This window comes from Symphalangus syndactylus, chromosome 16 (genome assembly GCF_028878055.3).
Source record: "Symphalangus syndactylus isolate Jambi chromosome 16, NHGRI_mSymSyn1-v2.1_pri, whole genome shotgun sequence".
In the NCBI taxonomy this organism is placed as follows: Eukaryota; Metazoa; Chordata; class Mammalia; order Primates; family Hylobatidae; genus Symphalangus; species Symphalangus syndactylus.
Window position 1 is genome coordinate 21,165,432 of NC_072438.2, and position 21,873 is coordinate 21,187,304.

Consider the following 21,873-nt stretch of genomic DNA (forward strand, 5'->3'; position numbering starts at 1 on the left):
GAACCAAGTATCTAATCAGCATAATACACTTCCTTCAGCAGCCATATTAAAAGGTGCCATAGTACCACATTGGTGGGAGAACAGGGGTGACACCAGGTAGGGGAAGGGACATGGTAAAGTATCTGCAACCACCGCAGTAGGAGCAGCAGCAAAGATATCATCTGTGGCTTCTCAAGCCACCCGAGCCTAACAGCAAAATAGAGTCCACAATAATAGTGAGAAAACAGGACTGTCAGGCTCTGTGGAAGCCCCTGCCTCCTAAATTCCTTTCAACCCATTCAGAAGGTCACAGAGTGTCTCCTGTGTGCCTGAAAACATACAGGCTGTTGTTTGGAAAGCAAGTCCTCTTGGCTGTGGGACAGAGCCTGTCATGCTGTCTTCCCCTGCTGGACCCTCTCAGGTGACACCCTCTGCCACTTCCTGCTCCAGGCGATGGATCCCCTGGCTCACACTCAGGCCCCTGTGCCTAACCTCAGCCTGGAGAAGCCAGATTGCTGCCTCCTAAGGTAGAAGAAATATCTACTATCTGTATGGCTTTGTCTCATTAAGCAACATCTTTCAGGCATTTCAGCAACGCGTAATTTTACTTTATTTTTAATTGTTGTATCTTTCTCTTTTCAGACACCAGCATAAGAGCCCAGCAAGAAACAGGGCAAGAAGACTAACCAAGTGCTAAGTACCATGCTGCACTCACCCATCCACTCCACACCTAAAGTCCTTGAAAAATAATGAGCATCTTCATTTTCTTTTCCATTGAGGTGCACTCCTTCAGGATGAGTCAGGGAAAAATATAAATAGAAACAAACTAAGAATCTAAGATTCCCTCCATATAGAACTGTTAAATATACATTTATATAAGAAGGAAAGAAAACAAATTAGCTGTGGTTATATCTTGGGCAGTGGGGTTCAATTTTTTGACAAGTATTTATTGAGTGCTTTCTAGGTGCCAAGTACAATTTAAGTTATTGAGGATATGGCAGTGAAACACAACAGACCAACATGTCTAACTTTATGGAATTCAGTGGGGAGAGACAAACAGCAAAATACATAGTTAGTGTATCAGATTGTTCCATGTACCATGGTTGAGGCAGGAGAATAGGGTCTGGAGGCAGGGAACCTAAGGCTGATTCACACTGACTTCCTAGAACTAAATTGAAAGGAAAACACCAAGTTTTCACGCCTAAGTAACAAAAGGGCCAGAGGCTACTCCCTTTGCAACTCCCTCCCTCCCCTTTTACTGTGTGGCAGATGGAAAATTGAAAGTCCCTCTGGTTGCTTTCCACAACCAGTCAGACTAATTGTGTGCCAAGTCTTCATTTGCATAGGCATGTAACTTTGTAACTTCAATTTAGCCTCTAACTGGCAATTAGACATTTGCATGGGTATAACTTTGTAACTTCAGCCTCTGATTGGTTGCTTTCCACAATCAATCAGACTGATCTCGGGCCACTACCTCATTTGCATGGGGTGTACATCAAGTGGCCAATGGAAAACCTCTAGAGAATATTTGGACCTCAGAAGATCCTGTAACCAGGGCCCTTGAGCTGTTGATCAGCCCACTCCTACCCTGTGGAGTATAGTTTCATTTTCAGTAAATCTCTGCTTTCATTGCTTCATTCTCTCCTTGCTTTCTTGTGCATTTTGTCCAATTCTTTGTTCAAAACACCAAGAACCTGGACAACTTGTAGTCAAGACACTCCACCAATATCATGGAGAAACATGAAGCTGAGATGGAAGCTGGGGCCAGATGTGAAGGTGGAGGGGAAAGGTGAGTGCTATTGCAAACAACATTCAGCGAGGACCCTGCTGACAAGATAGCATTTGCACATAGGGCTGAAAAAGGTAAGGGAGCATCCCAAGACCAGTGGAGATTGTAAAATTCCTTCTTGGCCCTCTCTCCTTAAAATCCTCTAGAATCACTTTTGTCTTTCAAGTATCACCACCTCCCAAGATTTTGTTGAGCTTTGTTTTCAGGAATTTCCATTAATAAAACAGTATCCTGAGTTGTTTTGTTTTGTTTTGTAGCGCTCCAAATTTGGTACATTCTTTCACATGAACTGGTGACTGCCTAGAAATGCTGATAGGCTCTCTGTCCCCCAAATAGCTGCCTTATCAAATGCAATATTTATGGCAGGTTATATTTTTCCAAAGCCCTCTTCAGGCTTCTGTCTTTTTGAAACATCTGATGTTTCACATTCTGTCTCACTCATAGACATGTTTACCTATGTAAAATCTTATTAGGGACAGTCAGCATCAGTCAGAAAAATACACTCCAGGTATTTCACATAAAAAGGGAGATAGATGCTAACAAAATCCTTAGAAGAGTCGAGGAGGAAAGAACTAGAGAGAGCTCCCTCCAGCTCTCAGATTCTCCCCAGCTTTTGGAGGACCCAGAAGTTGAAAAAGTCACAGAACGGCTCTGGAGTCACTCCGGCACAGTGTTTGTGCTGCCTGTGTGTTGGAGAGCCAGCCCACCTTGCTCTCTAATATGTGTAAGCCTTTTCTTTTCAAGATGCCTGAGGAAGTGCACCATGGAGAGGAGGAGGTGGAGACTTTTGCCTTTCAGGCAGAAATTGCCCAACTCATGTTTCTCATCATCAATACCTTCTAATCTAACAAGGAGATTTTCCTTTGGGATTTGATCTCTAATGCTTCTGATGCCTTGGACAAGATTCACTATGAAAGCCTAACAGATCCTTCCAAGTTGGACAGTGATAAAGTGCTGAAAATTGACATCATCCCCAATACTCAGGAACATACCCTGACTTTGGTAGACATAGGCATTGGCATGACCAAAGCTGATCTAATAAATAATTTGGGAATCATTGCCAAGTCTCGTACTAAAGCATTCATGGAGGCTCTTTGGGCTGGTACAGACATCTCCATGATTGGGCAATTTGGTGTTGGCTTTTATTCTGCCTACCTGGTAGCAGAGAAAGTGGTTGTGATCACAAAGCCCAATGATGATGGTATGTCTGGGAGTCTTCTACTGGAGGTTCCTTCACTGTGTGTGCTGACCATGGTGAGCATATTGGCAGGGGTACCAAAGTGATCCTCCACCTTAAAGAAGATCAGACAGAGTACTTAGAAGAGAGGCGGGTCAAAGCAGTAGTGAAGAAGCACTTTCAGTTCTTAGGCTATCCCATCACCCTTTATCTGGAGAAGGAACAAGAGAAAGAAATTAGTGATGATAAGGCAGAGGAAGAGAAAGGTGAGAAAGAAGAGGAAAATAAAGATGATGAAGAAAAGCCCAAGATCAAAGATGTGGGTTCAGATGAGGAGGATGACAGTGGTAAGGATAAGAAGAAGAAAACTAAGAAGACCAAAAAGAAATACATTGATCAGAAAGAACTAAACAAGACCAAGCCTATTTGGACCAGAAACACTAAAGACATCACCCAAGAGGAGTATGGAGAATTCTATAAGAGCCTCACCAATGACTGGAAAGACCACTTGGCAGTCAGGTACTTTTCTGTAGAAGGTCAGTTGGAATTCAGGGCATTGCTACTCATTCCTCATCAGGCTCCCTTTGATCTTTTTGAGAACAAGAAGAAAAAGAACGACATCAAACTCTATGTCCATCGTGTGTTCATCAGGGACAGCTGTGATGACTTGATACCAGAGTGTCTCAACTTTATCCGTGGTGTGGTTGACTCTGAGGATTTGCCCCTGAACATCTCCGGAGAAATGCTCCAGCAGAGCAAAATCTTGAGTCATTCACAGAAACACTGTTAAGAAGTGCCTTGAGCTCTTCGCTGAGCTGGTGGAAGACAAGGAGAATTACAAGAAATTCTATGAGGCATTCTCTAAAAATCTCAAGCTTGGCATCCACGAGGACTCCACTAACTGATGCCACCCATCTGAGCTGCTGTATTATCACACCTCCCAGTCTGGAGATGAGATGACATCTTTGTTAGAGTATGTTTCTTGCATGAAGGAGATACAGAAGTCCATCTATTACATCACTGGTGAGAGCAAAGAGCAGGTTGCCAGCTCAGCTTTTGTGAAGCGAGTATGGAAGCGGAGCTTCAGGGTGGTATATATGACCGAACCCATTGACGGCTATGTGTGCAGCAACTAAAGGAGTTTGATGGCAAGAGCCTGGTCTCAGTTACCAAGGAGGGCCTGGAGCTACCTGAGGATGGGGAGGAGAAGAAGAGAATGGAAGAGAGGAAGGCAAAGTTTGAGAACCTCTGCAAGATCATGAAAGAAATCTTAGATAAGAAGGTTGAGACGGTGACAATCTCCAATAAGCTTGTGTCTTCATCCTGCTGCAGTGTGACCAGCACCTACAGCTGGACAGCCAATATGGAGCAGATCATGAAAGCCCAGGCACTTCGGGTCAACTCCACCGTGGACTATATGATGGCCAAAAAGCACCTGGAGATCAACCCCAACCACCCCATTGTGGAGATGCTGTGGCAGAAGGCTGAGGCAGACAAGAATGACAAGGCAGTCAAGGACCTGGTGGTGCTGCCGTTAGAAACTGCCTTGCTGTCTTCTGGCTTTTCCCTTGAGGATCCCCAGACCCATTCCAACCGCATCTACCACATGATCAAGCTAGCAGAGGAACACAGTGCTGTGGTTCCTGATGAGATCACCCCTCTTGAGGGTGATGAGGACGCGTGATGCGTCTCGCATGGAAGAAGTAGATTAGGAGTTCATAGTTGGAAAACTCACCATTGGATAGTGTCCCCATGGATCCCATGGCATCCTCGAGTGCCCATTTGGCTCCCCCTGCTGATGTCTAGTGTTTTTTTTTCTCTCCTGTCCTTGTGTTGAAAGCAGGAAACAAGGGTGTCAAGCCCCCATTCCCTCCCTACTCTGACAGCAGTATTGGATGTTATATATTATGAGGTTTTTTGTTTATTTTGTTCATTTCGTTCTGAAATTAAAGTATGCAAAATAAAGAATATGTCATTTTTATACAAAAAGAAGTCTCAGAACAGTCACTGATAGAACAACTGCCAGCAGCAAGAGACAGGTCATTTGAGGTTAACACCTGCAGGCCACTGCAGAGGCGCACAAGCAAAGGCCAAAACCCATGCATCTGCCCACAACTGCCAGAGGAGCAATAATATTGATTTTGCTTCTGCTCTTCTTCTTTTTTTGGACTATTTTATAAAACTACTTTTAACTGAACATATTCATGGAGTACATAGTAATGTTTTTATATGTATAACGTACAGCAACCAAATCAGGGTCATTAGCACATTCATCGCCTCAAATCTTCCTTGCAGCTATTTGAAACTATATATTTTTGTTAACTATAGTCATCCTACAGTGGTATGGAACACTAGGACTTATTCCTCCTATCTAGCTGTAATATTGTATCCTTTCACAGATCTTTTCCCACCCTGAACCCCTCTGATCTCATCTGCCCACTTTCTAATCACACCTTAGTGCCCATCATGGATTAATTCTAATCTGAAATCTTGCTGCAAGAAATTCTGGAAAATATCATCTGCAGGCTTCAACCCCTGTGACTTAGGGAAGAGCATGGAGTCTATCCCAGATGAATGGGAACGGTGCTGACATTGGTAATCGACTCTCCTGCACAGTCAATTGCACAGTCCCTGCAATTTTCAATTGAAAATGTTGTGTATGGAAAGTAAAGTTCCTTCCCTATTATCACAGCTCAGGGTAAGCCCAAAAGCTCAGTTTCCACCCAAAGTTGAGAAATACAGCTTTTATCACCGAGGTATCCACAGGTCCCCTGAATGTTACAGTTGTCCTGAGGAAATAGCAGGTAGAATTCTCCCAGTTGTAGAATTCTACTCCCTGAAGGACTGGACAGCTGGTGGGCTATTGATACAATATTGCTCCCCTCAGACAAAGTGGTTGGCCAGCACTGGAACGAATACACCCGGCTTTCAGGATCTTTTCCCACTTTTCCTCTCTTCCTTGCTGCTCAATCATGCCAGCTCATCCCATTTGACCTCCAACACAGAATACCCTGGAGCTTAATATCCTTCCCAATGGACCCTAATGTGCCACCAAAAAGAGCCTCAATGGAGCATTAAAGTAGACTCCCTAATTAAGAGCAATGGAAGCTGACTCTTTTCTCTTTGAAGGCCCCCTCTGCACAAAATATTGTCTCATTTCTATTTTCCTGGGGAGAAGTTTTCTATCAGTCCTGGGAAAGATTAGTCCCCACTTTAGAATGGCCTAAAATATTACTTATTTTAATTCCAAAAAGAAAAGCCAAAAAGTTGAGTGTTCACATAATTCTGTAAAGGTATTAAGCCATGGTGCATGCACTGCTACTGAAGAATTCCCAGGCACTGAGATCAAGGCCAAGAACAAACAACTGTGGATTTGACATCTCTCTGGATTAGTGCTCTCCTGAGTTTTGATTGATAAAATTCATGACGGTCATTCAGGAACGCACATTCACAGAAGGGCAGCCATGATCAAATCATATCATGTGCAAATTATATTTTACAGAAAACAGAATTGTCTTTATTTATTCCAAGTAAATTGACAACTTTCCTATCAGTAGGCTGTGCAGATGAAGTGAACCCAAAGGCCAAATGCATTTATATTGCAGAGGGAGTATTCAAAGCACACTTGTATGGATGAAAAAATATGTTACTGTGTGAAAACCAAGTACTCTGCCTTCCTGAGTTAGGCCAGGAGAGTGTTTCATGTAATCTACTAGAAGACCCATAATACAGTCTTTACTCCTAAGAACACTTTTGTTGACCTTTCTGAAACAGATCCCTTGAGAATCTGGGGAATGGTGGACTCCACAGAAATCTGTTTGCTAGAGCTTTATCTGCTCCATGTGCTTCCCAACCCCCTTCTCCTGGTGCCTTTAGAGAACTCTTCCCCCACTCTATGTGTTCTGTAAGAATGTCAATATCAATGTTTAGAGGAAGGGTGCAAAGATGACTCAGGCTGATCAACCAGAATGGCTCAACACCCTAGACCCAGTGAGTGGTGATGGCCGTCTATATGACCCATGTGGGGACTGAGAGTCATTTTCTTACCAGTCGGTGGCACTAAGCTGGGAGGTGTGAGTGTGTGGAGTCATCGTTGTGGCTTTTTTTTCACAAAGTAAAAAGATCCCCAAATCAGAATGAAGTCAAGGGCAAACTGAATTGTGAGGTAGACAAAAACAGAAACAGTGCAATTAGATTCAGCCACTCTGGAAGTTGTTATGGAGTGGGGTATGAGCTCCAGGAAAATAAGCCAATAAATTACTTTTATGTTCAAGGTTTGTCTTATCCAGCCAAGAAAGTCCAGAATTAAACAGATCCCGTCTTTAAAGAAAATGCATATAACTACCCATGCATAAAATAATTCATATAATTCCAAGAGCTTAATGCATATAGTATCAAAGCTTAAAGCCCTTTTGTTGTTGTTGTTGTTGAGACAGAGTTTCACTCTTATTGGCCAGGCTGGAGTGCAAATGGCGTGATCTGGACTCACTGCAACCTCCACCTCCTGGGTTCAAGTGATTCTCCTGTCTCAGCCTCCTAAGTAGCTGGAATTACAGGCACCTGACACCACACCCGGCTAATTTTTTTTTTTTGTATTTTTAGTAGAGAAGGGGTTGCACCACGTTGGCCAGGCTGGTGTCAAACTCCTGACCTCAGGTGATCCACCCGCCTCGGCCTCCCAAAGTGCTGGGATTACAGGCATGAGCCACCGCACCCAGCAGATTAAAGCCCTTCTAAGGACCTCAGGTTAAGAGCCCCTGCTCATTAAGTTTACTAGGTGGCCTTAGGGTTGATTTTACCATCGAAACCTTCTTGCTATGCTACAAGGTTCTTTTACATGTAAAAATCTTAGACCCTTGGAAGGTAAACACCACAGACCATAATAGTCAGTAACAACCATTAACAAACAGTCCAAGGATAATAATTATGATTCAGAACAACCTGTACAGAGTTGTTTGGCCACAAAATGATGAACAAGTGACGTTTGGCTCTTATGATTTGAGTTCGAGCAAGTTATTTTTCCCATCTGAGAAATTTCCCTATTTATATAATAAAAAGTTTTGACAGATTTCTAAGGGTCCTTTCACTAATGGATCTGTTAAATTAACCACAAGTGCTTCTCCCATTTTCATCTGTAATACAATTTAAAGCCGAGTCAACAAATGAAATCTTTTTTCCATGAGCACAGCACTTTTCCCATCCCCCATCTGTGAGTCCCAGTATTATAAAGACTAGCTTTGGTTTCTTATTCACCCAAGGACTTTGTTAGAATAGTATGCAGAGGAGCCTGGCAGAATAATAAGTGTATCACATTACCCTTTAGTGGCTGTTCTTTTATTTATTCCAGGAAGACTCCAATCTCAATTCAATCTTCTAGTTCAGCAATCTCCCTAGGAGTGTTTGGAAATGAATGTGTTAATACGTATATGTAAACCTATTAAAAAGCAAAGCAAAGAATTTTAAGATGAAATGCCAGAATATGTTGGAATATTCTCATTGGAAAAATAAAATTTAGATTTTGCTATTTAAAACATGGAAGTACCTTTGTGCTAGATTCATCTCAAGAGAAAAATTAGTGAATGAATAACTGTAGCTGAAATATAGTATTTTTATTTTCAAAATCATGGAGTAGGATCCCAGTCTGTATGCCCACCCTGAGATTTATTCATAGCTGGCAATGATGGAGGAAGAATGTGGACCCAACAGGATATCATTTAATATGGGAGAAAATAAGAGTATCCTAGTAGGGAAAAATTCACCCTAGGGACTGTACACTCCTTTCTACAACTATGGCCAGAGAGCAATGTGTTCGCATCAGTAGGGTGGGTCTAAGGGCCGCTCATGTTATCAGACAGCCCCTAGTCCTGTACACAGGGCTCAGGCCTGATTTGTGGTAAGGCAGATGCAGTAAAAGAGCAATACAAATTAAAAGAATGAGACAAGTTAAGTGCAAGGTGTCTGAAACCTTGAAGCCAAAAGCCTAGGCGACAGTTGGATATGATGTGTTTGTGACCAGTCTCTGCATCCTTGATGCAGGCACTGGTGGTATTAGCAGCTGTTGTGAAAGCTTGGGCAGAAGACATGCTGCTTCAGAAATCAAGAGTGATAGAGGAACAAGCTGAAGGCAACAATTCCAAGAGAACAGGTTCTAGAGCATACAAGATGTACCTACTTCTCAGTATTCTCAGAACTATTTGGAAAACTTGGAGGGATACCTGAGAAAGTCTGGAGTTTTCCCCTGGTAAAGCAGACAAAGCTGCTTTACTTTTCATATTCCATGGCATTTTATGCAGAGAGCCACCCTGTTTTCCCTCAAAATGGTACAGCCTGGAGAGTTGAAGTGCCAGTAAGGGAAGCCAAGTAGAGCTTAGCACAACAGTGGTCGGAAGATAATTAGAACATGGAAATCTTTGTTTGGGTTCTAGCATTTCAGGCCCACTGTCCAAATTGACATTAAATATTCAAACTGAGACCAGCTGCCAGATTTCTAAATTTCCCTCCTCTCTGGATTCCCTACTTCTAAACAGATGCTACAGTTTGTACAAATGCCTTTTTACAGAAACACCTGGTGACTGTCAAGGTGTTGAAATGAGATTGCAGACACACATTGATGTAAATGATACTTTATAACCTTGGGCTTGAAATGAGGGAAGGGTGGGTAGGTCAGTTTGTTGGTTAATTAATACTCTCCAAGTCATGGTTATCATTGTTATGTGGTCTATAATTCGATACTCTGTACTTTATACAACTCAACAACAACAACAACAAAAACAGCTGAAAAATAGGCAAAGAACAGAATGGACATTTCTCCAGAGAAGACATACAAATGGCCAATAAGCACAAGAAAAGATGTTCAACATCACTAATCATTAGGTAAACACAAAACAAACCACAATGAGATTATACCTCATGGCAGATGAATAGATCAGCAACATACAGTATATACACACAATGGAATATTGTTTGGCCATAAAAAGGAATGGAAGTCTGACATGTGTTGCAATGTGGATGAACCTTGAAAACATTATGCTAAGTGAAATACACCAGACCCAAAAGGACAAATCTTATACAGTTCTACTAACTTTGAGGTACCTAGAGTAGTCAAATTCATAGAGACAGAAAGGATGGTGCCGAATGGTGGTTGCCAGAAGCTGAAGGGAAGGAAATGGAAAACTAGTGTATAATGGGGACAGAGTTTCAGTTTGGGAGACTGAAAAAGTTCTGCAGATAAATGGTGGTGATGGTTGAACAACAGTGGATGTGAATATACTTAATGCCACTGAACTGCATAATTAAAAATGGTTAAAATAGTAAATTTTACGTTATGTATATACCAAAATGTTTAAAATGTACTTCTCTTCCTTTTGACATGTCTTTGAACAACGATCGTGCATGTTGGTTGAGTCTTTGACTTTTGCTGGCCCTATGCCATTTGTTGAGATGGATGCCCTGTCACCAAGATGTGGCTTAAATCACACTGATGAATAAAGTTTACACTTCAAAGGCTCTCATTTGCAGACGTGACTAAGTGGATTCACATGATCCTGTGCAACCTAGGCTACCACCAAGTGGCAAAGAACAGGAAGAGACAAAGAAAAATTAGACAACAATGTCAAAATGTTAAGCCCCTGCTGTCTTGAGTGGCTGGAGGCACCATTAGAGGCTTGGAGCCTACTCCAGGTGCCAGGCATTTTGTCAACAAACTTCTTATCCTGTTCAGTTCTCTCTCATAGATGCTGGCTTCATATATGCAGCACATGTGGTTTACAAGAAAGAGAAGCAACAGCAAAAACTCCTCACATCACTCCATATGTTTATGAAGCCCTTGTTTAGAGAGGCTCGAAAGGGAAGGAAGTCTATAATATGTCTTCCTTGAAAATTCTTTCCAGGCCTCCTCTAACCTTAGCACTATATAGAGATGCCAAGCTTGTAACTGAAACACCTCCTGTTTTCAATATCTAAACTTACGTTTCTGGAGATGAAGTAAAGCTTTTGTGGGTAGTAAATTATAAAATGTCTCACCTTTTTATAAAAGGAACATTCAATGGCATGGTGGATATTGTCAACACTCTTATGGAAAATGAAAAATGCTATCTGGTTCTTGTTCCAATATCTACTCTTTTCCTATTGGTGACTTACCTAAGTGACACCACAAGACCATTTTCTTTCAGAGTCTATCCTCTTTACAGTGGCCAAGTTGGAAATCAAAAGATCTTTCAATAATAATAATATATCATATTTCCTGTCATATAGAAACAACATGCCATACTTCCTATCATGTTGAAAAATTCAGGTACCATGGCAAAGCCAGTGAGGAGCTATTTTATCAGCCTGAACCATAAAGTTCTTCCTCTCTGTAGGTAACTCTGCTGTTTAAGTCAACATACCTGGCTATCAGATGTCTGTGGCTGCCTAAGCCCTTACCCAAAGCCCTCTCTCATTACAATGTCCAAAAATTGAAAAACAGGCAGAAGAGTTATGTGGGATAAATTTTCCAACATGATTAATTGTGGATTGATGAGGGCAACTGGTCAAAATGCTGCATTCGATTCCCTGTTCCATGATTTGAAGGGATAGTGAACAACATCCCACCACCCTGTGTCAGACACAAAAGTGAGCATAGAAACTCATCTCTTTGGGCTACTACAAGTCAAAAGACAGGCTGGGAAACTTGCAGGACCACAAAGGTAGAGGAGAGGAGAAAGGAGGGGAGGGAAAGGGAAGAGAAGGGAAGAGGTGGAGGGGAAGAAAGGAAGCATGCGTGAGCAATGACCTTTGGTAGAGTCGGCCCAACAATTATTAATTTGAGATAATAGTCTATTTTTAAAACATAATTCCACTGAGCCAAGCAGCAGGCTGTGAGGTATAGACCCATTTGACTATGTATTATTTCGTACTGTGGCAGCCAATATTGGTTGGGTGACCCAAATATTATTTCCAGCCCTTAATATCTTACCTACATTTTCAAAATTGCTCTAAAAGCTAAAACTTGATCTCCCAGCCTGCCATGCAACTAGGGGTGGCCTCGTGACAGCACACCTCCAAACAGTGAGACATGGAAAATAGTCCTTGGGGAGAGTGTCTGTGGTAGGCAGAATAATGACTCACAGTGTTGTTCACATTCTAATCCCTGGAACATGTGAATATGTTACCTTCCTTGGCAAAAGGGACTTTGCAGCTGGAATTAAGGTAAGGATCTTTCAGTGGTAAGTGATATGGTTTGGATGTCTTGTTTCCTTCAAATCTCATCTTGAAATGCAACCTCCAATGTTGGAGGTGGGGCCCAGTGGGAGGTGTCTGGGTCATAGGAATGGATCCCTCATGAATGGCTTGGTGCATCCTTGCAGTAATGAGTGAGTTTTCTATGAGTTCACATGGGATCTGGTTGTTTAAAAGAGTCTGGCACCTCCTCCCTTTCTCTCTTACTCCCTCTGTCACCATGTGACACAGTAGCACCCCCTTTGCCTTCTGCCATGATTGGAAGCTTCCTGAGGCCTCACCAGAAGCCAAGTACACACTGGTGCCATATTTGTACATCCTGCAGAACCGTGAGCCAAATAAACCTCTTTTCTTTATAAATTACCCAGCCTCAGGGAATCCTTTTTAGCAATGCAAATGGACTAACACAGGGGGATTATCCTGGATTATCCAGGTGGGCCCAATGTAATCACAAAGGTCTTCATAAGTGGAAAAGGGAGGCAGAAGAGTCAGAGGAAGAGAAGTGACAACAAAAGCAGAGTCAGAGTGCTGTGATGTGAGAAAGACTCAACTGTCCATTGATAGCTTTCAAGACAAAAAAGGTCCACAAGCCAACAAATGAGGGTGACTCCTAGAGCTGGAAAAGGCAAGGAACCAGATTCTCCCCTAAGGCCTCCAGAAGGAGCCCATCCCTCCTAACAAAGGACTTCCTGTCTCCAGAACAATAAGATAACAGATGTGCATTGTTTTTAGCCACTGTTGTTTTGTGTTAAGTTTCGTGATAATTCAGTACGGCAGCAATAGGAAACGAATACAGTGTCTTTTACCAAATAAACACACTTCACCCTTTTCCTCCTCCCTTGTTGCTCCATGACATGCAGACATGGAGTGGATGGCAGCTACCTCGCAATCTTGAAGCCATCTGAATGAGGATGAAGCCTTTGTGCTTGGGACATCAGAGCAGAAAAAAAAGAGTCTTCGTTCCTGATGAGCCACCAGCCCTCAGATGCTCATCCCTGAACTTCCTGTCACACAAAACAAAGGAAATGTGTTGTGTTTAAGTCACTATAGCAGGATTTTGTGTAGTGATGTGTCAGAGCTGACTCTCATCAACTTGTGAAAGGTAATTGTTAAATTTTTCAGAACTTTATAGTCAATTGTTAAACACAGACATTATTAAAAATTAAGTTGTGGAATCTTACAATTAAATTATATTTAAAATGAAGGTTGTAAATACTCAAAACTCATTGCTTCCTAAATATTTCACAAAATATACTATTATCTATAACTGTGCTCTAGTCTGTTATCTCTGCTCTTGGGTTTATGTGCATCTATTGTGTATGAATGGAGGAGATATCATATATCTTCATTGCTATATACCATATGCTAGATACCATATATCTTCCCAACTCTACATTCAGTGACACCACATTGGTAGCTTGAAATCAGCCTTAGTGGGAGTATTTACTTTACAGAAATCAGTAAACACTACAAATCAGGGATTTATTCTTCCCCCAGAGAGTCCATTATTAAACACTTACTGGCCTGCCACTGGCTTATTGTTGCTGCAGCCAACTACATTCCTAACTGATGCATCACTTCTAACTGATGCATCCATAATGGTTTTTAAAGTCTCCTTACTGAATGTGCTTCTTACAGTAAAGCCACAATTTGTTAATGCAAATAATATGTATACAAAGTTGGATTCTCCTAGTTTCTCTTTTAAATAAACATTTAGGTATCAGGCACAGGGCAAGGCAGCCTCTTTCTTATTCTACCTCACATAATCCTTGATATTTTTCTGAAAGGTAAATATTATAACCACATTTCACAGATGAGGAAACCAGTACTGAGTCATCCAGGGGTATACTAATGATCTGTGGCCAGTTAGGGGCCAAGAGAGGATTTGAACTTGCTTTCGTCTGATTCAGAAATCTGTGCTCATTCTCCAGGGGAAAGAAAAAAACGTATTTTGAACATGGTAGGAGCTAAATAAATGTTTGTTGAGCCATTTAAACAAAAGATAACTCTTCCAGAGCGTTGGGGAACCCAAAATTCTCAGCTCATGTGCAAGGCAGGGTCCTCACCATATGTGCAAAAGACATGGCACCGGGCTGCTTTTCCTGAACATCAAAGAGATCCCTGAAATGCTTATGGTTAGAAGATTGAGTTTCATAAAAGTATTAAATTTATGTTTTTTGAATAGCATCACTGTGGGAGGCACCGTGGTTACAACTCTCTCATCTTGAAGAGACAGAGAGTAATTTCCTCCTTTGCTGGTTGTCAGCCTGGCTCCCAATCATTCCCCCCAGAGTTGGCAGAATTTCAATGACTCTAAAATTAATCTGTTGGTCAGAGACTCTGTCCAGTGCTTGAAATTCTGGGAGCTTTGCTGTGGTCTCAAAGTCAGTGACTGGGATGAGAGGTTGAGAGATCAAAGGTGAAGTAGTAATTCTCTGTCCAGTTGGGAAATCTTGGACAATCCTGAAGACATGTTTCTCCCCTGGTTTTATGATGAGAAACCCACCAAATTATTCTGAACAAGAGTGTTGAGTAACTAACATAGAATTGCTAGGCACACACATAGGATTTTAAAATGAATTTGTTCAACATTTATTTGAATTCCTAAGGAAGACAGACATGTAAACAGATAAACAACATGATGTGTGTAGTTAAAATGAGATATACAGGCTACTAGGATCACACAGAACCTGGAGCTAAGCCCAGGGAGGTGGGAAAGGAGAGATCAGGAAAAGCTTTCTGCAGAAGATGCCTGAGGTTGGGCTTATAGAAAAAAAAAATGGAACTGAATGGTGAGAAAGTAGAAAAGGTGATTATAGAAAAAAAGGAAGTGCATCTAGTAAGCAATAAACTGGTTAAACTACAAGTAGTTCAGTGTCACAACCCGTAAAGTGTAAGACACAGAAGGCAGAAAGACGGCTAGAGGGGTAAGCCAGGAGAGAACCTGGACATCATACTAGGATAACTGGGCTGTATCCCACATGCAATGGCAAGCCACTGGAAATTTTCATTAGGGAGTGGCATAGCCATGTTGGTGTTTAGGAATCATCCTAGAGGCCTCGAGATCCATTAAGAGGTCATTGCAAAACAATAAGCAGTGGATGCGGACAAAGGACATAGCTGTTGTGGGAGGGGAGAGTGCTAGCACAGAGATTCAGGAATATTTGTTGACTGAATCATGAAGACATGGGGATTGAGGTTAGAGCTAGCCCAGAATAACCCCTGTGTTTCTGGATTGGGCAACTAGCTGGATTGGTGGTGCCATTAATTAAGCACAGGCAGAGGAGCTCATCTGTGTGGGAGAAGAGTTATAGAATGAGTTCAATGTAAGTTGAGTGTATGTCATTCAATTGGAGATGTCCAACTGCAAATGTATGTATGAGTTTTCATGGAGGATTCTGCTTGATTTGTCTTTGAATGCAATCTAGAAAAAATATTGGCACACAAAAGGCTCTTCACAAATATTTGTAAAATGGAAGGATGGAAGCCTGATTATAGGAGAAGGATGAGGTAGGAGAAGGGTTAGAATTAGAAATAGAGGTTTTCAGAGTTAGCAACTCAGTGAGTGTGCTGGTTAATTGTATGTGTCAACTTGAGAGGGATAGACACCTAGATAGCTGGTAGACATTATGGGGGTGTGTCTGTGAGGATGCTTCCAGAGAGAGCAGCATTTAAGTAAGTAAACTAAGTAAAGAACATCTGCCCTTGCCAATGTGGGTGGGCATCACACAATCCACTGAGGGCCCAGATAGAACACAGAGGCAGAGGAGAGTTAATTTATTCTCTCTCCTTGAGCTGGGTCATTCATCTTCTCCTGCCCTTGGAGCTACTGGTTCTCAGGCCTTGGACTCCAGGACTTATATCAGCCACCTCCCAGTTTCTCAAGCCTTAGACCAAATTACACCACTGACTTTCCCGATTCTCCTACTTGAAGACAGTAGTACCTTGGGATGTCTCAGCCTCCATTATCATATGAGCTGATTCCCATAATAAATCTCCTAGATTATCTGTCTTCTATCTATCTATCTATCATCTATCTATCTATCTATCTATCTATCTACCTACCTACCTATCTATCTAATTGGCTCTGTTTCTCTGGAGACTCCTAACTAAGACATAGAGAGTGGTTGAAACTGAGAATGAATAAAACTCCAGAGAAAGAGAGAACATCTCTCGGGTGAGAAGTAAACCAAGAATGGGATCCTTGGGAGAACCAGTGTGTAAGGAAAGGCAGACATTTGCAAGGAGATAGAGACTGAAGACACACAGCCATTGGAGAGGAGCAGAAGCCAGGGATGCAGGGATATCATAAGATGAAGAAGGCAAGTCTTAAGATATAGCCTGAGAAAGGTCAGCATGAGCCCTCTGGGGGCCTTTGCAAGGGCGGTTCCCATGGGCTGGAGGGGACAGGAGCCAGGATGCCCTGAGATGCAACCTGGGCTTGAGTGGAGGACTTCTGGGGGCAAGAGGGAGACTCAAGGCCAACGGAGCCTTTTATTTTAAGACAGGAAAGCCTCACACATGACTGGAGGTGTTTAAGAGTTGAAAATATAGGAAAGATAGGGGATTAAATACTGTATAATACCTCATACAGGCAGGAGACTGGCAACACATGCGGAGGTAATGGCCTGAGACAGAATGAGTGATGCAGCTTTGCCTGAGACTGAACAAATACAGGCTGGGCATGAAGACTCATTTGTGAGTATAGAGGATGGAAGCTGCATCATTTAACACATCTAAAAGGTTGAGGAAACCTTCTATCTCCAAAAATAGGAGAAAGGTTGTATAATTATGACATATTTACTCAAAGAAACATTTTATACTCATTAAAACTAATAATTATGAAACTATTTGGCCATATTTAAAAGGGCATTATAAACTGATATGAAGTGAAAAGGATGGAAGATTATAAATACAAGTTCTAGAATAAAAATATTAATACCCACTGTGCGGTATAACCGTTAGGGTATAGAGGTTTTGTGGGTGCTTCTAGTGCATTTTTATTTTCTACAATTTTATTGAATTTATTCTGAAAATTCAAAAAAACAGTTAAAATTGGACTGATGAGACAGTCAAGTTTTCCATCTGCAACAGTTCTCATTCTTTTACATGAATTTATCCAAGAAACAGAGCTTCAGGCAGCATGTCCCTCTAAAGATTTCTCTAGAAATCTTTCTCCCATTCTTCAAGTTAACACATGTTGAAATCTTCTCTTCTGCCTCATAAGTTTCTCCTCAGCTTTTCCTTCACAGTCCTTCCCCTGGGGAATGTGAAGGCTGCCCTGACATGAATACGAGCTTTTAGTCGGTGTGTTCAGAGACCTGTGGCCAACCCACAGGAAACCTGTTCTCACCATAGAGCAGGTGGCTGAGGTGCCAGTCAGCCCTGAAGTTAGCCTATTTTCCATTTGACACTGTGTTTAATAAATGGCTTTTATTTTATTTATTTATTTATTTATTTTGAGACAGAGGCTTGCTCTGTCGCCAAGGAGACACTCCAGTCTGGAGTGCTCATCACGACCTCCACCTCCTGGGTTCAAGTGATTCTCCTGCCTTAGCCTCCCAAGTAGCTGGGATTACAGGTGCATGTCACCATGCCTGGCTAATTTTTTAATTTTTAGTAGAGACAGGGTTTCACCATGTTGGCCAGGCTGATCTTGAACTCCTGGCCTCACGCCCACCTCCCAAAGTGCTGGGATAACAGGCGTGAGCCACTGTACCCTGCCTAAATGGCTTTTATTTTTATAAAAGTGCCTAGCACATGGAAGAAGCAAAAAAAGGGTAATACTATGTCTTTTTAAACAAGCAATACAATTACAATCAAGAACATAGATTTAGTCTCCAGAGTTAGCAGGCATTACAAGGTTGTTCTTAAGTCATCTTTTATTTTAGAGTCAGAACACTGACTAACACTGATTAAACTAAACTGACTATGCCAGCTTGTGGAAGTGTTATAGACCTTATCAGCCAGCAGTGAGAATAAAACTTTATAGTGTTAGACTATAAAGGCTATGACAAATTGGAAAGAGGAAGCATATGATAGAGATTTATGCAGGGAAATCTCCCTACAGCAGGTCAAATATTGAGCTGGCTGCAAAGAAGAACATTGTGACACATGTTATCAATGGCACTCATCATCTTTTGAATATCTTTCCCACTTTCTGGTTATTTCCTACATTATGAGTCTCATCTCTTCAAGTTCTAAGCCAGAAAGCTTCTCTTCCCAGGCTTCCTTGCAGTTAGGAGGTCAGCACATGACCTCAGCTCTGTCCATCAGACATGTTCTTTCTATCCCGAGGGAGCAATGTGAGGAAGGAGGTGCCATGCAGAATCAACTTCAGGGTGAGAATAGCAGCATGTGGCAGAAACGCTTCAGCAGAGGGGCAGAGATCTTAGAAATAGTGCCCTGCATTCATGTATGTTGCCAATCGTGGTATCTGGGCCCCACTACCATGAGATCGCAGCTGTGAACCATGGAGGGGTGTGATGTGAGTGTTCCTGCTTGCATTATCCCTGAGCACGGCTCTGTGGCCCTCCCAAAGACTCTGAAGGGAACCAATTAATGCCTTCTCTGTTTAAAACACAGTGGATTCTGTTGTTTGCAACTGATGCAAATGGGGAGAGTGCTTCCACTGGAGCACAGCTCACACTTCACTTTGTTGTGTTGTGGGGTAATATTTAGAAAAATGAACTGGATTTTTATTCTCATTCTTATTTACATGTGTGCCTTCCTTCTTCATATTCCTTCAAAAGTAGCACCAGTCAGGGTCCATTATTTTAGGGAAGTTATATGAAAAAAAAAAAAGGCCAAAAAAGTGTCTTTTAGGTTTTCAGTGTTAAGATCCTAGGAGAAGTGGATAAGATTCAGCATAGATAATAGACTGAGGAGAAAGTAAAATGGACGAAAGGAATTACACAGTGGTGCACACCGGCATGATAAAGATACTTCAATTTAAGAAACTGTAGTGAGTCAGAAGGAAAGTGAGGACTGCAGAGAGGTGCAGTGTCTCTGAAAAAAGGCTCTGGGTTTGATTCTTGGAATGAGTCCCAAAGACACTTTGTTGAATCCGAGAGAAAGGGAGATTTATTCCTCTTCACCTGGATCAGAACCAGGGTAGCAGCAAGGTCTGAATATAGACATGGTTGTGGAGATGTCTCAGCAATCAGACTGAGACAACCCACTGATTTCTTCAAGTCTGACTGCCTTGGTAGCATCAGAATGATACAAATGTGTTCATGAGTGGCCCAGGGATAGAGGACAGAACTGCTGGCTTGAAGGACCCTTACTCAGGGCAATGAGACATCTCCAAGGCAACTTGTTCAGACCAATGACTGAGGATGAAACAGGATAATGGGGGTGTCTCTGTGGATGCTGGTGAAGATGGATACCTGTGAAGACCAAATAGATCTGCCTCTTTAAAAAGCTTCCAGAACTTGTTCACGACCCAGGGAAAATAAATGAGACAGACCACACAGGTACAAGAAGGGCTTCAGACAAAAATTAAGTTTACTGTAGAAAAATAAAGGAATATTTCTTTCATTCCTTAGTTTGTGAGTTTGTTCACTGAACATTACGTGGTAATTCGGGTGGGAAGGTAGAAGTGGAGTTACCTGGCAAGTGTGGAGGCAGATGGCCAGACAAAACTTATGTTTCATTCCTAATCTAATGCCCTCATTTTACAAACCAGTAAATGGAGGGCCTGGGAGACGAAGCAAATTGTTCATAATCATATAGCAAACTAGAATTTTGGTCTTCTAACTTTCAGGCCCACACTGTCTCCCAAAATAGTTTGTTGAAGTTTTTCCAAAAGCAATAGAATGGGACTGCCATGCCCTAGGTTGTAATGAACCAAAACACTGAAGTTGAGACATTTCCCTAAAGTGCAATTGCTTGCTGTTTCAGCCTTAAGGAAAAAGTCTTCCTGGGAAAGCAAAGCTAACAATCTCTACACTTCATCCTTTAGTTATGTTTGAGGACAGGTAACCAGTGCATCGCAATGGTTGGCCTGAGGAATTTTCATTTCTAGAATATACTTGTATAAGGTTTGGTTCAAACAAGTGATGGCCTGGGCCTATGACTATCAACTAATTGTTTCAGCTCCATAGCAGGACTGCTCTGAGAATCCCTGCTAATGAGTCTATCTTCAACTCTTGATGCAAGTGACATAGGACCATTTAATAATCTAAATTATTGTGTTGCTTAGGACTATTTTAGTTGCAGTGATGGAAACCTGCCCTGAACTAGCTTAGGTAAGCCTATGAGCTTTTTACATGGATGCTGGGCCTAACAGAACTTAAGCATAGATATATGTTTGAACTTCAAGACCCAATGGAACCAAGGATTTGCATGCCATCAAAAGCTCTACCTCCATCTTTCATTTCTAAGCCACTGTGTAATTCTTAAGTTCTGTAATCCTAGAGATGGATTCAGTCCTGAGCTGACCACCTTGGCTAGAAAGGGTGAGTCACACTGGCGTACTCCTCCTTTTGCTTCCACTTAAGGATGAGGTAGGGGCAGAGAGGACCACTGTAGGCATCAAGTGCTAATTTTACTATCTATTAAGTACGGGTTCTGTGCTAGGTTCTGGGATAGAAGGGAAGCAAGAGAGCCAGAAAGTTGAAGAACCAGATTCTTCCCTCAAAGGGCCTCCTATTTTAAAAGGGAAAATGACATAATATGGCCTGACAAGTGCCACCACTATGTTGGGTAGATAGAATGAAATACAGTCTTACACACGGCTTGGATTCTGAAGTTAGCAAGCCAGGCAAAAAATTCCTATAGCCAAATATGTATGCCCTAAATACTTGAATCACACCCAACACAAGATATTCATGGCATAAGTGACAAGCAAGGACCAAAATTGCCTCAGACAACTGAGTTCCACATCTCCCACCTCTCATTCCAGGTTATATTGTTCACTGAATAGACTGGAAGTCAAAATCATCCACACTATTTATAGCAGTCTCTCTCCTCACTCTCTTTTACTACATGCATGGAGTTAAATCCATAGGAGTTAAAAACATATGAGATGTGACTCATTAACTTGGCAAAGCCATGCAGCACTGAGCTTGGGAACTAGGATCCAAGGCCAGGGGTGCGTAACTTTTCAGTCCATAATTCCGGCCTTTACACCAGGCAGTATTCCAAAGTTACCACATCTCCCATTATGTAAGTCATTTAAAGCTGGAGGTTCTCTCTGGCTCTTCCTTGGGAACCCCAGACCCCCACCCCAGGAAGAGTACAGAGCTCGCCTCAGGTGGGTCCACATGAATTGTACTGGGATAGTCTGGGCTGAGCTGAATTGAGAGGTCATCTGGACAAGCACAGAGGGACATTGACTCCAGGGCAGCTGGTGGGATGCCATTCATTTTCCTAGGTTGTATATGCTATGAAGAGCTTATCAAGGGGATGTTTACAAATGGGGGACCTTGCTGTTTTTAACAGATTAACTGTAACATATTGGTTCAGTGACCTGACAGCCCATTTACATGAAGTGTTAGTTTACACTTGACTCTTTCCCTGTACAGTAGGCAGATAGAGAGGCCACCAGGTTGACAGGGAGGAGGCTGGCCAAGCCCAGAGCTTCCATTAAGCAGTTAAGCATGGGCTCTTTGGCATAGCCTTGAATACAGCCAGACCTCACACTTCACTCTTTCCTAAATAGTGATGGAAAACCTTCCACCCAACCCTGCCTATGACCCTTTCTGAA

At 42.1% G+C, this 21,873-nt stretch overlaps 1 protein-coding gene and 1 pseudogene across 3 annotated transcripts in view; one reads left to right on the forward strand and one right to left on the reverse strand.

The window, feature by feature from the left end:
* The first annotated feature begins 2,423 nt into the window (after window positions 1–2,423).
* LOC129465038 (heat shock protein HSP 90-beta-like) lies at window positions 2,424–4,657 on the forward strand (annotated as a pseudogene).
* Window positions 3,465–21,873, reverse strand: part of RAB28 (RAB28, member RAS oncogene family) — a 150,212-nt gene continuing 131,803 nt past the window's right edge. The window contains exons 7-9 of one of the 3 annotated variants that reach the window (XR_010116153.1): window positions 13,047–13,168; window positions 8,262–8,335; window positions 3,465–3,534 (exon numbers count right to left, since the gene is read on the reverse strand). The gene's annotated coding sequence lies outside the window, so the exon portion shown is untranslated. Of the gene's footprint in view, window positions 3,535–8,261; window positions 8,336–12,970; window positions 13,169–21,873 lie in introns of all 3 variants that reach the window. The other 2 variants (XR_008651842.2, XR_010116154.1) reach the window with 2 other exon arrangements.